The sequence below is a fragment of the Ursus arctos genome, unplaced genomic scaffold (assembly GCF_023065955.2).
Source record: "Ursus arctos isolate Adak ecotype North America unplaced genomic scaffold, UrsArc2.0 scaffold_27, whole genome shotgun sequence".
Classification (NCBI taxonomy): domain Eukaryota; kingdom Metazoa; phylum Chordata; class Mammalia; order Carnivora; family Ursidae; genus Ursus; species Ursus arctos.
In genome coordinates, this window is record NW_026622952.1 from 23,105,852 (window position 1) to 23,119,416 (window position 13,565).

Below are 13,565 nucleotides of genomic sequence, written 5' to 3' on the forward strand. Positions count from 1 at the left end.
AAAAGAAAAAAGATATGTTTTCTTTCTCTGAAACTCTAAAATGCCTTTACCTGCTACTTTGTATAAAATGTTTTCTATGATATTTAGTTGGTCCTAGTTATTTCCTGCTGCCTCTAAAAATAATTTAACTCTTCCTGTTAATTCAATTTCATAGTATGTTTATAAGCCTTGCTTGAATAATACACAATTTAGTTTCTTTATTTAGGATCTTGTTGTTTGTGCTACCTTCTGACCACTTTGAGTGGATTATGGCCTCAGAATTTCACTTTTTTTTTTTTTGCCAGATTGAGGAAGATATGATTTGAAGCTTCCTGATCCATTGCTTTTATCTCTTGTTTTCTAATATAAAATATAATAGCACACTGAGACTTTATCCACCATATCTGAACTATACTGCTGAATAGTCCTGAGTTTTCCTGGCTTCCTCACGGAGTGCTGACAAAAATGACCCATTTCAGGGAGTAAAGATTCCCTGAATTCAGATTCAGGGAGTGAATCGGAAGGATTTGTCAGTGGAATATACGTGACCAGCCCCTATAATATGCAGACTTCATCCCCCAAGCATTTGTCTACATTTCCTGTTAGTTCCCAACATTTTGGCATTGTCCTCCTTGAAATCTTTTTTCCATTACATGTCTTGCATACTCTGTGCCAGAGCCGTCTGATGGCCATGCCATCCATCCCTCTGTTCTTCCTCAGTAACTTTGCACTGGCTTCATTCCTGGTGGTCATGTGTCCTATTGCAAACCACAGTTTTAACCTCCTTTGCTTCTAGGGACGGCCAACTAGGTTTGATTTAAATGGATGAATGGAGCATCTGGCAAAGTTCTTTGAGACAGGAGACTAACTGACAGGAATCTATTTTATCTTCCAGCTTTCCACCACAGTCCTACCTAGAAAATATAGTTGATGGTTGCTGAAGGGCAACATTTAGACAGCAAAAATGGCAGAGCAAAGTTGATGGACTGCATCTCTAAGGACTTTAAAGACTATCATCTCAGTCCTGGACTGTCCAAATGGTACCAGTAGAAAAGCAAATAAATACTGTGTTTAGGCTACTGGGGCTTAGTGTCTGATAATAGTCAGAGTGCCTAGCCGAAAGTGTCCCCATGACTGTGGCTTTTATTATGCTTGTTGTTACTTCTACTTCTCATGTGAACCTTGTGTTGAACGATCCAACTGTTCAAAGCAGCTCTGACGAGATATTCCTTACTAAGTAGAGGGGTTATTTGAGTTCTAATGTCTCTGACATGGTAGAATCATAATTCAAACTTCTATCTGACTCAGAAACCCAAACTTCAAGCTCTACTCAAATATTTCACATATTCACTATGTTTTATTATATCCTGTCAAACTCCGTTTCATGTGATTTAACCCTGTGGCTTAGAATAATATAGCAGAAACAGCTTTACCCTGGTCTCACTTACATTTGACGTGCTCACCTTTATGACTGAGTCCAGAGACGCTCAAATAAACAGGGCAGATCTTTCTGGAAAGGTGGTCTTACCACACATGGTCCCCACCCCGCACAGCCATGAATAGCTCGTTTTCCTTCTCCCACTTGGTCACAGTGCTACAGCATAACCTTATGAGTGGGTCAATGTATTTTACCCACTATTCATCCAGAATGACTTTTAAAATAATAATCATAATTTGTCCTGTGGATTTTTTTCTTTATTCTAAAAATATATCATTCCTATTTATCAATGGTATATAAGCGTATCATTTTCTGGCACCATCAGGCATAGCATTATATGTTATAACTGAAACTCCCTCACTTACTATATATCTAGTAATAATACACATCCACACATACGAGTACACATATTTTACCACATTTTACTAACAGGAAATTCCCAGCAGCATTGATAAACCAGCACCATCTTCGCTCCTCCTATTATTTTATTTTATCCTTACAGTACTTTCTACATCTTCCATATTAAGCTTTTGTTGGTCTGCCTCTCCTATGATATTTAAGTTCTAAGAAAGCACTGATTTTGTCATATCCATTTCTATATATTCAACATGTAGGACAGTGACAGTCTCATAATAAGTGATTATTCCAGATATGCTCATGAAATTAATCATTGCAAACATCTGGAAGACTGTATTTAACAAGAATCTTGTGGTGTAAACACAGTGACCTCCATTTCACCAGTAACAAAACCAAGGTGGAGAAAATGGAAGGCTCTTGCCCAGTTTCGAACAACAGATAAGCAGAATTGGAGAATTTGAGCCCAAATCTTTGTCTGAAAAATCTATACTCTTTAGATTGTATTGGGAGCAGAACTTTCCCAGAGCCTCACTATTAATGTTCAAAGAGCTCTTTCCTTTCTCAGCTATTTATCATGCTATTCACACTCCTTTAGTTGTGACATCTGGCATTACACACTTTTTCTGTATCTTTTGCTTGGTTTTTCATCATTAGTACCTGTTTTCACCCTCTTCCTCTCCTAATCCTGAAAGGGTTATCCAAGGGTGCCTCTGTGCAGCTCCAGCCGGCCCCCCACATGCACTGCTGGGAGCAGCCGCTTCCTTCCTGACAAATGAACTAGATTTGTGAGGTTTGGGCTTAAACCTTACTCTCACTTGGCATTCTTTCCTTCCTTTGACTATCTACGGAAGCTTTTCTCAAGGTTTTTTTTTCCCCCCAGTCGTTATTCTCCTCCCTCTGGTCTATGTACAGTCTTCATTATTTGACTCTATAGATGAGACCAGATATTTTGCTCTTTGAAAGTGGTGGATTCATTCTCTATCTTCAGAGTTACTTTCCATGGCCATTTTATTAAACCACACTCTTTCTCCACACAATCGGAGGATTTGTAATGAAAATAACACTGCCATTTCCCTTCTGTGGCCTAGAGATATTGGCCGTTAGCTGTCTTGGACCTTTTGGCGGTTACTTTGCCATTTGGATGCATTGTGCTTCCTTTGACATCTTGCCGGTAGGGCTGGCTCCCCTTCTTTGGGTTATCTCTCTCGGATTATGGATGTTTTCTTAAACTGTGATTGGTCCCCCCAGGCTTTTTTTAATCTTGACAGTGTGTTCTTAGTTATAGTCTGCTTTTCAGATCACAGGGTGGCACGGCTTGGCCTTCCAAGTTTCATAAGTCTGTCTTGGTCCATCTGCTTTTAAATGAAATAACATCCCCGAAAACTGTGACTCTGTGAGTAATTACCAAGAACAGCTTCATGTCATCATCTCACCAACTTCAATAAAAAGTTGTCCACCCCTGAAGGAAAGAAAATGTCCTCTAAGTGACACATATACCCTCAGAAAGGCACACTGGATTTCGGTTGAGGGGTGTTCTTTCTTAGGTGGTAAATATATATCATCTAATTCTTGACTTAAAACTCTTCCAGAAGAATATATCCCTTTTCTCTTCAAAGAAGATGAGTCCTAGGGGTGCCTGTGTAGCTCAGCCATTAAGAGTCTGCCTTCAGGTCAGGTCATGATCCCAGGGTCCTGGGATCAAGCCCCTCATCAGGCTCCCTACTCAGCAGGAAGCCTGCTTCTCCCTCTCCCACTCCCCTTGCTTGTGTTCCCTCTCTCGCTGTCTCTGTCAAGGAAATAAACAAAAATCTTAAAAAAAAAAAAAAAAAAGAATATGAGTCCTAAATATCTCCTCATACCTCAAATAAAAAGCCCACCATCTGGAGTGAGTTGCATTCCCTAACTGTTGCCGAACATCAATGAGCTCTGTCTGCCCTGCTTGTTGATTTTCACGCTGGACCTCATGGTCCCCTCCTTTCTTTGGCCAAAGCCCTCTCCTCCCTGTAATGTCCATCCCAGCTCTTACGTGGCTCCTACCACTTGAAATCCACCCTTCCCCTCCTCCCCTGCACTCACACTAATACTTAGCTCCTCTGCATCTCCTGCTACTCAGCTATCCCCCCTGTCGACCATGGGATGGTTACAGCAACCATTGTTTCAACAGGGTCCTCTGGTTGTATTCCCAGACCTCAACAGCTCTGCGTGCCCCCTTTCTCCACAAAGCCTCTCTTTTTCTAGCTTGGCTGAAGAGCAAGAGTAATCATCAGTCTCTCTTTTATTCTTGTTCTCTTGTCTCCACGCCTCTGTTTTGTTTTGTTTTGTTGTTTTTTGTTTTTCTTTATGTCTCTTTAGCTTGCCCCGTTTCTTCCCCGCTCTCCAGCAAGAGCCAAAGCTTGGGGGCAAATGCTTGACTTTATCCAGTCAAAGCCTTCCCGGATTTCCACTGATGTCCTCACACTTGCAACCTCCTCTTTCCAGTTTGCCTCTCGACACTTGACTCCAAGGCGCTCACTCTTCTGACAGTCACCCCCATAATTCCCACTCCAGGATGTTTTGTTTAGTTTTCAGGCCCGCCCATCCATCCTTTAAGCTAGATGGATCTGGGTCTATTATGCCATTTTAAAGAAATAGAAACTGGGTAGCCCTATTTTATATTTTGTTACACGATACTGCAGGATTACAATCTAAAAACTAAGCAAACATTCCAACCAACCATGGTGACCATAAAAAAGCGATTTGCTTGAATACAGATCTCAGGATGGTACAGATTTCTTCCTTCCTTAAATCAGTATAATGGAATTGGTAAATGAGCAGACTTAGTAATAAATTCTACAGCCCTTGACAAACTTCTGTTTAATCCAAACAGCTATGGTATCAATCGGGTCAAGCAGTAATATTTCCAAATTAGCATTTCATTCAAAAGAGAAAGCACATGCTAGAATTTTCTCTCACATCTGCTTTCCCAGCCTGATCAGTTCTGCATCCTAAGATTATGATAAGGCCCAATCATATGAGAAAAACTCAGGGAAGCTGTTCATTCGTACTGAGCTTAACTTCTAGAAATTAGTTTTCAGGTGCAAGATATAAAGGACAAGAAAAAAAAAAGAATTCTATTTACATATCATGCCACTTTTTCTAATAGTTGTGTTATTTTCAATCCTTTATAGGCATTCAAACAGGTGTTTGAAGATAAAATAGGCATATATTCAATTAGACCAAATTTCTGAAATCTCCTTGTAGTTACTTTATTCTCACTTCTTTTTTATTGTTTCTTCTGCTCTTTTGATGTATTGAAGGCTCCTCTTCCAGTTATAATTGCTAGTTCTAAGTTCACTTGTCAGTATTTGGTAACTGCTACATTAAATCAGCTATTTCAAGAAGAGGGGTAATTCAGATTAGCTCTGCTTTTTACAGATTTATTTATTTATTTGAGAGAGATCACGAGGGGAGGAGCAAAGGGAGAGGGAGGCAAAGAAACAGACTCCCTGCTGAACTCAGAACCCTAGGTAGGGCTTGATCCCAGGACCCTGAGATCATGACCTGAGAGCATACCAGGAGTCAAAGCTTTAGCGAACTGAGCCACCCAGGCACCCCTAGGATAGCTCTGCTACTTACCAGGAAGCAAATTCCACTACCATGTCTTTCAAGACATAAATTTATTTAAAAATTTAGAAGTCATTTTTTGTCACAGCATTCAAGACTCATCAATGATCTCTGGAACAAAGTGGTGATTAATTTCTGAGCTACATACGGGATCTGACTTCAGCCCAAAGAAATGAATGATTATTGACATGTTCATCGGATCCATCATTGTTTTCTGATAATCTTGAATATATCAGTTGATTTTCAGATGCAAAATTAGGCTCTACAAACGGATGTGTGCTGGGCATTGCATGTTTAAGACTGAATTTGGGGGGGCGCCTGGGTGGCTCAGTCGTTGAGCGTCTGCCTTCGGCTCAGGGCGTGATCCCGGGATCCTGGGATCGAGCTCCATGTCGGGCTCCTCCGCTGGGAGCCTGCTTCTTCCTCTCCCACTCCCCCTGCTTGTGTTCCCTCTCTCACTGGCTGTCTCTCTCTCTGTCAATAAATAAAATCTTTGAAAAAAAAAATTAAGACTGAATTTGGAATGCTGGCGCTGGAGTTGAGCCTTTTGTCTTTTACATCCACGTGTCCTGTGAGCCACCTTTAACTCTCTCTGTCCGCTCTGACCACTGGCTCTATGAGCCGCTCATTTTCCCAAAAGGGTGCTTTAGACGATAGTCATTAGAAAGATGTGAGAATTCACCCAGCTCTGCCAGCTTGGAGGCTTAGCTTTAATCACCGTTAATGAAGGTAATGATTTAGTGGGTGGAAAAATGAGTATTAGAAAGAATGATTAGACTGTACATGAGTTTCATAACTAGTCTCCGTAGAAGCTTATTCTATGTCTCAACTGATCCGTTTGATTCCATGTTTGGAAATTATCCCTGAGAATAAAGGGAGACTGAAAATCCTCAAACCCAAGACACATTCAGGCTTTTCTTTTTAATAAGAGCTATACAATTTTAGCATTATTTCCCCCAAACTCCAAAGTTGTGTTAGTCTACCATTAAGGTAAAAAATAACTACTATTTTAATGCCAGTAAGATAATAATATTAATATTTAATGAAGTAGAGGTTTCTGGAAAATGGCAAACTGTAGGTTTTCTAGTAACCCCGTAAGACTTTGAGAAAAGCCGTAAGTGAAGCAAACCCTGCAGGTGGAACACACTCACTTCAGATTCTGGAAAGGATGTATTGCAGACCAAATAAATGACTCCAGGTTCCGGAAGAGTGTAAGAGAAAAACCCTCTTCCTCTTACTCCACGGTCTCTTGCAAACCACACTCTGGCTTACTGATTTCATAAGTGGTTAAGCAATGTCTAAAAACACCATCATAGTCAGAGTTGAGGAATAATAATTTCAGTTTTAATGCCCGATAACTTGGCAAACAAAAAAAAATTGTAATAACCATAATCCATAAAGGGCCAATGTTGGCATAATGGCTCCTTGCTATCAGTATTACCTCCATCTTTTCTTGGGGCAAGAAGAAGGATGTCTCTGAGCTTGTGAGGTAGGGACACTCACTAACCTCAAGAAAATTGGGCAAGTGAGGTCACTGTGAGCTAATGTTTCTGTTCTATTGGAGAGGAACTGGGGACTATGTGTTTGCTAGAAAGCTAATGGTCCTGTATGGATATGGTTTGAATGAAAGGCTAGATTTCTGTAGGCTTTGAAACTGGCTAAGTTTATACAAGGAATGCTTCATTATAGAAATACATTGTTTCTCTGGGGGGAAAAAAACTTTGCACACACCCAATAACTTTGATATGTGCATGTTTGAATACAGAGTATTTGTTGAGTATTTGCTGAATATGAGAAACAATTTTAGGCTTGTTCTTTCAAATGTCAGAGGTCAATTTACAAAATTTTAGTTAATGTTGGACATATCACTATTATGAATGAGACGTTTGTTGGAATAAGGAAGTAAATTGTAAATTCTTTAAAACAATTTTTAAAATATTTGGAGCAAGTGAAAGCATCATTGTTTTGAATGGTGTGTGATCAAACACAGAAAAGCCAGCTCTAGGACATTATTTAAGGAAACTTTGAAAAAAAATGCCTTTCCGGTCTAGATCTGTTTTGTCCAGAAGTAGGGACAAGCTTCTCATTCTTCAGCTTCAGAAAAAAGAGTACAGTGCCTTGGTACAAGGGAGACAAAGGATGGAGACAGTGGTCCAGGTGTTTTGGGGAGGAGAGATGCTCAGCACGTAATTATTTTCAAGGGAGTCTTAAAAGTGGATTATTTTATGGATATTTCTGAAGCCTACAGTAAGGGTGCAAATCGTGAATACTCCTGTCAAGATTTATTTCCTTCTAGAAATCAAATCTTATTGGGAAAAAATTGTTAACTAAGGACTATTGCTTTTCTAGATGTGGTCAGTGAATAAAGGACCTATTAAGGTTTGTAAGACAGCCTCAGTACTAGAGAGATTCTATATTGGGTTACAGCTGCTAAGGTCAGAATAATAAGGCTTACTATTTTATTTTAGAAAACAGCTAGTTGAATTTTCTGAATTGGCTTTTTTTTTGTGTTGCCTTAAGGAAAAGTCCAACAGTCCTTAAAAGTTTCATTAGTCACACAAACTGGACCCCAATGAAAATCAGAGATGATTACATTTCTACACATAGAAATTAACCATCTTGTGGTTCTAGTGGAAATTGGGAGAGAATTTTATTATTGTATTATGTCTCCCTTCCTACGTTTCTAAGTTGTGAAAAGTTACACTCTTATTTTATTGTTTTGGTGACTGTCTAGTTGCCTGGAATACAAAATTGAGAATGTAGACATGGCTATTTAATGTATGCAAAATAAAAGTATATACATTACATGTGCACACACATGGGTAAATCTATATGTTTATTTTTATATAAAAATCTCTGGAGCAATAATACGATTGGGGAATTTCTCTCTATAGTATTTCAACAGAAGAAAGGAAATACAAATGTGAATGGAAAATTTGAATCCAATATAACCCATAAGTAGGACACACCATCCTAGAGATTATGTCTTTATTTTTTTGTGACTTGATCCCTGAAGTTTGAGTATTCTTGTAAGTTTTTCATGGTATGATATAATTTATCTGTGTTGCATGGTCTTGTGTGGAAATATTCTATGACATCTTTACTTCCTGATAATATTTCTTATGTGTGATTTTGGTAGTTTTAAATTGAAATAATAAATATAAACCCAAGTATCTCAGAGAAGTTACTCAAAATTCAGAGTTTTTTAAAGGGACATGCAATCTCTTAAATGGTTTCTGATACTGGAATTTGGTCATAGCTAAAAGCCAGTTGTTGGGGTGAAGTTTTGTTGTGTCTAGCTTCTATGATCTATATGTAGGTACCTCAAATCCAAGAGTATGTGTATGTGTGTGTGTCCTAAAAGTGGAACTTTATCCTGTCAATCAAAGATGGCTCAGAGGCCTCAAGGAATAGAACAGTTGCTTCCTTGGGTTCCAGTGAAAAGATGTAAGCTGTAGGTGTGAACTGCCACTTAGCTGAAGACTGTTAATACACACCGGGTGGAAGTTTCTAAGAGAGAGAGAGTATCAGAAGAGAAAATGCACACTACTCAATTAGAATCTGCAGGAGGAAGACAAAGACTCAGAGAGTGAACTCGGTAGAAGACAGCTGTACAGTCTCTCTGCCTAAGCTCTGCTCCGCCTACAGGCCTTCAGATCTGCTGTTCTTGTCTGGACCTTTGTTCTCATGTTCTTCTCCCATACCTCGCCCATTTCCATCTTACAGCTGTCCCCAGGAAGCTGTTCTCTGAATGTTCAACCTAACTCGACCCACTCCAAACTTCTTCCCAAACACATGTCCAGTTACCCCATCATTTTACCACCAGAGCCCTTTTTGTCACTGACATTCCTCTCTTTTCTGTTTATCCTCATCCCTAGCTGATTCAGCTTCTTGGCCTTCAGTGACTCCTGAATCTATCCCTGCAACCCAGACATCTCTGATGAACTCCAGAGTCAGGTATTCACACTGCCTACTGGACATCTCTGTTTGGACGTCTAGTAAGCATCTCAGATTTGACGTGCTAACACGAGCAACTCCCATCACTCTGTTTCCCACTCAACCTCTTTCTTATTCAGTCTTTCCAGTCTCAGTTAGTGGAAACACTGCTCAGAACAAAAAGTTCCTAGTCATCCCTGGCTTGCCTCTCCCTCTCTCCTCTCATGTCCTATCCACTAGGTGATCCTTTGTTGAAACAAGGATGACTTACCTTAACACCCATCTAGATTCTAAGTATAATGTACATTCTTTTAACTTTTTCCTTTTACTTATTTATTTGTTTATTTATTTATTTGAGAGAGAGAGAGAAGAGGAGCAGAGAGGGAGAGAATCCCAAGCGGACTCTGGCCTGAGCATGGAGCACAATGCAGACTGGATCTCATGACACTGAGACCATGTCCTGAGCAGAAACCAAGAGTCAGACACTTATAACTGACTGAGCCACCCGGGTGCCCCCTCCTTTTTAAATCTTTTTCTAATGAAAAGTGGACAAGTTCTACCACATGCAACTTATTCTCCAAAACTGTTTAATGTGGATAAATTGTGTAGGCTAGCCTATTACTGGCTAGCACATGAATTAGACATTTTTTCAAGCATTTAACATTTTCCAAAATGTCAGGTTTATATTAAATTAGATCTTAAACACTCAGAGAATCTGTTCAAATCTACATCAAATCTCTAAATATTTTGACTATATATAATTTTTAAACGATATAGCCTTCAGAAATTGTGGGAGCAATAGCAGTTACTACATGGATGAAATCACACAGGATGTATGAAGTGCGAATGTGGTGCGCATGGGTAAAAAGACGCTGTAGCCTCACATTGCAATGAGATCTTGCTTTGACGCTATTTCCTTTAGAGCCAAATTGGGAATCAGATAATCCCATCATGTATCCTTTTCAAAGTTTTGGAATACTAAAGTGTCCCATGATTACATTTTTACGTATCTAAAACAGTAACAAGACATTGGCTATGTTTAGAAGATATTTGTCTAAAAAGACATAACTAACAAAACTATAGAATTTGTCTGAACACTATATCCACTTGTTTAGGGTAAAAAGTAAAATCTTTCGCAATGACCACGTAAGACTGAATTTCTTGTATAAATCTATAGACCACCATTGAACCATGTATGTGTAGTATGCATATGAATATACATAATATATATTTTAAAAGGATAATACTCAGTTGCAGTTCTGTGAATGTTTTTCATTGGGTAGTTGAAGTCATGTTATGGAAGATACTCATAAAACAACGCAAATGGGGCTAAAGCCTTAGCCTCTACCATAAAGTGTGATTTTCTTTCCCGTGGAAACAGATCAGCAATGCAAACTACTCGTTCTTGACCACAGTATTTCAAAGTACCCTCATCTTTTCCATAGTTCTACTGAAGGACAATAAGTAACAACGAATCCCAAGATTCAAGCATCTTCACTGGGGTTCCTACCTGTTTGTCCTCTTTGATATTATAGATAATTCAGAAACAGCTCCCGTATTTCCAGGGCAGACTAATCGATAACACTAACAGCAGCAGCAAGCATGCACAGGGTAGTCGCCGTGCTTCGGACCTTCTTCCAAAGGCTTTACGTACATGAACTCATTTAACCTTTCGACCCACACTTCAGGGTAAGCACTATCATTTTTACCTAGTCTACAGATGAAGAAACTGAGTCCAAAGAAGAATGTGAGTCTTCACAGATCCATGCATTTACTAAGTGGTAGATCTGGGCTTCCAAGGCTTCCAAGTGGTAGATCTGGTTGTTACAATTTACCCAAGTTTCAGTTGGACAAGATGAATAAATTCTGGAGAAATGTGACTCTAGTTAACAATCCTGTCTTGCCTATTTAAAATTTGCTAAGAGGAGTGTGGTTTTCTGATTATTTAACTTGATGTAAGGATAGAATTGGAAATTCTAGAGAAATACATATTCCTTAAGCAACTGTTTTGAAAACCCGGCCATTTTGTTGCCTAACAGATATGCAGCGATTCATTATTGCATTAAAGTCACAGTTTGATTGTAGACAACTTGAGATTAAAGTCACTACGGAGCGCTCTAAGAACAGTAACTCCTAGAAGAAACTTAGGGTTTAGATTTCAGGCCTGTAAACACTGGATTTCTACCTGTTTTTAGAATAGCTGACATGACTAGAATTCATAGGTGCCTGCGGGGCCAGGTACGTCTGAGCACAGGTGAGCGTGGGCCTAAAGACTCCAGTCTCTTTAGAAAGGTTTCATTTGTGGGTTCCTTTCATTCGTGTTTGACTAACAGAAAATACCCCTTTTCTTCTTCCTGAGAGAGGTAAACTGTTTATTCCATCTCAAGAAAAAATATTATCTTCGAGATTTTAATTCATCACATTTTTGTGTCCTTAACAAATGCAGACATGGGAAGGCTTATGAATAGGAACTGACTAGAAATAATACACAGTCTTCACACTTGAGAACTTAGTCTACAGATTCTTTGTTCTAAAGGCATTTATAGATGTACATTAAGGATTTTATTTCAACTGTATGAAGTTTGGAAATTATTTAGGCAATGTTATATATTAACTTTCATCAGAACCTATCTTCCCTCTACAGATGTATCATATATATCTATATCTCTATATATTAAATATAATGGTATATAATTATATGTATGGTGTATATATATGGTATATTGTATATGACATGGTCTATGTATATAATATTACTCATAATTCTCTCATATAAATATTTCCAAAATTCCTCTTTCCCTTCCCTGTCTAAAAAAAATAGATGTTTTTAAAAATAGACAACTTACCAATATTTTAAAAGAGATTTAAACATCACAGGCTGGAATAATACGATATTGCCTACGGAGCTGTTTACGGTATTTGAATTATAAAGAAATAAGAATTGAAGTGGCACCAATCCAGAGACTTTGCAGAACTGAGGGTCCCCCACTCCTGCTTCTTTTGTAAAGATTGAGAAAATGAGGTCCATTGGCATCTTTTGATAAATTGCCTACAGTGAATCATGGTTTGGGATAAGGTGTTTTTGTTTTTTGTTTTTCCTTGAAAGAGATGGCATTTTAACTAACAGGCAGAACTTCGAAGCATTTAAATATCAATAAAAGTGAATTTGAGCCTGGAAAGAAAGAAAAAAGTAAGAATACACAGGCACCAAGGGAATTTTCACATTAAAAAGTAAAACCTGCCTGGGTAAAATGACTGAAGCAAAATACTGCTACATTATGTTAATAGAAAAACCAGATCTGAAGTCAATCTGAAAAGGGAGTCAAGAAAGGGTCTCATCAGTGAAGTGAGGTGATTATTAAATGGCATTAACATAATTTGAACACTATAAATTGAACCATTGCTAAAACTATATATATATACATATATATATATATAGTGATTGGTGAATTCACCTTCCATAGTGAATTTTCCTGAATATCACTTGGTCCATTTTAAAGGTGTGAATATTGTTATTTTGTTTGCTCATATTTTCTTTTCTTTTCTTTTCCTTTCTTTCTTCTTTCTTTCTTTCTCTCTCTCTTTCCTTCCTTCCTTCCTTCCTTCCTTCCTTCCTTCCTTCCTTCCTTCCTTCCTCCTTTTCCACCCTAATGCAAGGGGTGAGTTGGAAGTTACGTAATGAATTATTATCTAGTTTATCAAATGTATTTAATATTTTAAATTGCATGTCTGTTTTTTATTCTGGCTGTGCTACTTTCTGAGATACAATATAGAGAACAATTCTATACTGCTTCTGCCCTGTAGGACTTTGATAATTCAGGAGGATGAGGGACAAGGGCACCTGGGTGGCTCAGTCGTTAAGCGTCTGCTTTCGGCTCAGGGCATGATCCTGGGGTCCTGGGATAGAGCCCCACATCGGGCTCCTCTTCTGGGAGCCTGCTTCTTCCTCTCCCACTCCCCCTGCTTGTGTTCCCTCTCTCGCTGGCTGTCTCTCTCTCTGTCAAATAAATAAATAAAATCTTTAAAAAAAAAAAAAAGGATGAGGGACAGATTGTCACTGTCATGGAGCTGTAACTTCAAACTGAGTTAGTGTTCTCTGAGAACATAGGACAAACCTGACAAGCACCTGACCTGGAAATGCTTAGTGGTAGTGCGCTGGCTGGGATATCCCCTCTGAGAAGTCTTTCCTGTATTTGTGACATTTGACCTGGAAGCTAAAATAGTTAAACCTCTTAGCACAGAAACTTTGCTT

General features: G+C 38.8%; 1 long non-coding RNA gene across 1 annotated transcript in view; it reads left to right on the forward strand.

The window, feature by feature from the left end:
• The window catches only part of LOC130541881 (uncharacterized), a 39,857-nt gene that overhangs the window by 1,108 nt on the left and 25,184 nt on the right, over window positions 1–13,565 (forward strand). The gene's annotated exons all lie outside the window — the stretch shown is intronic.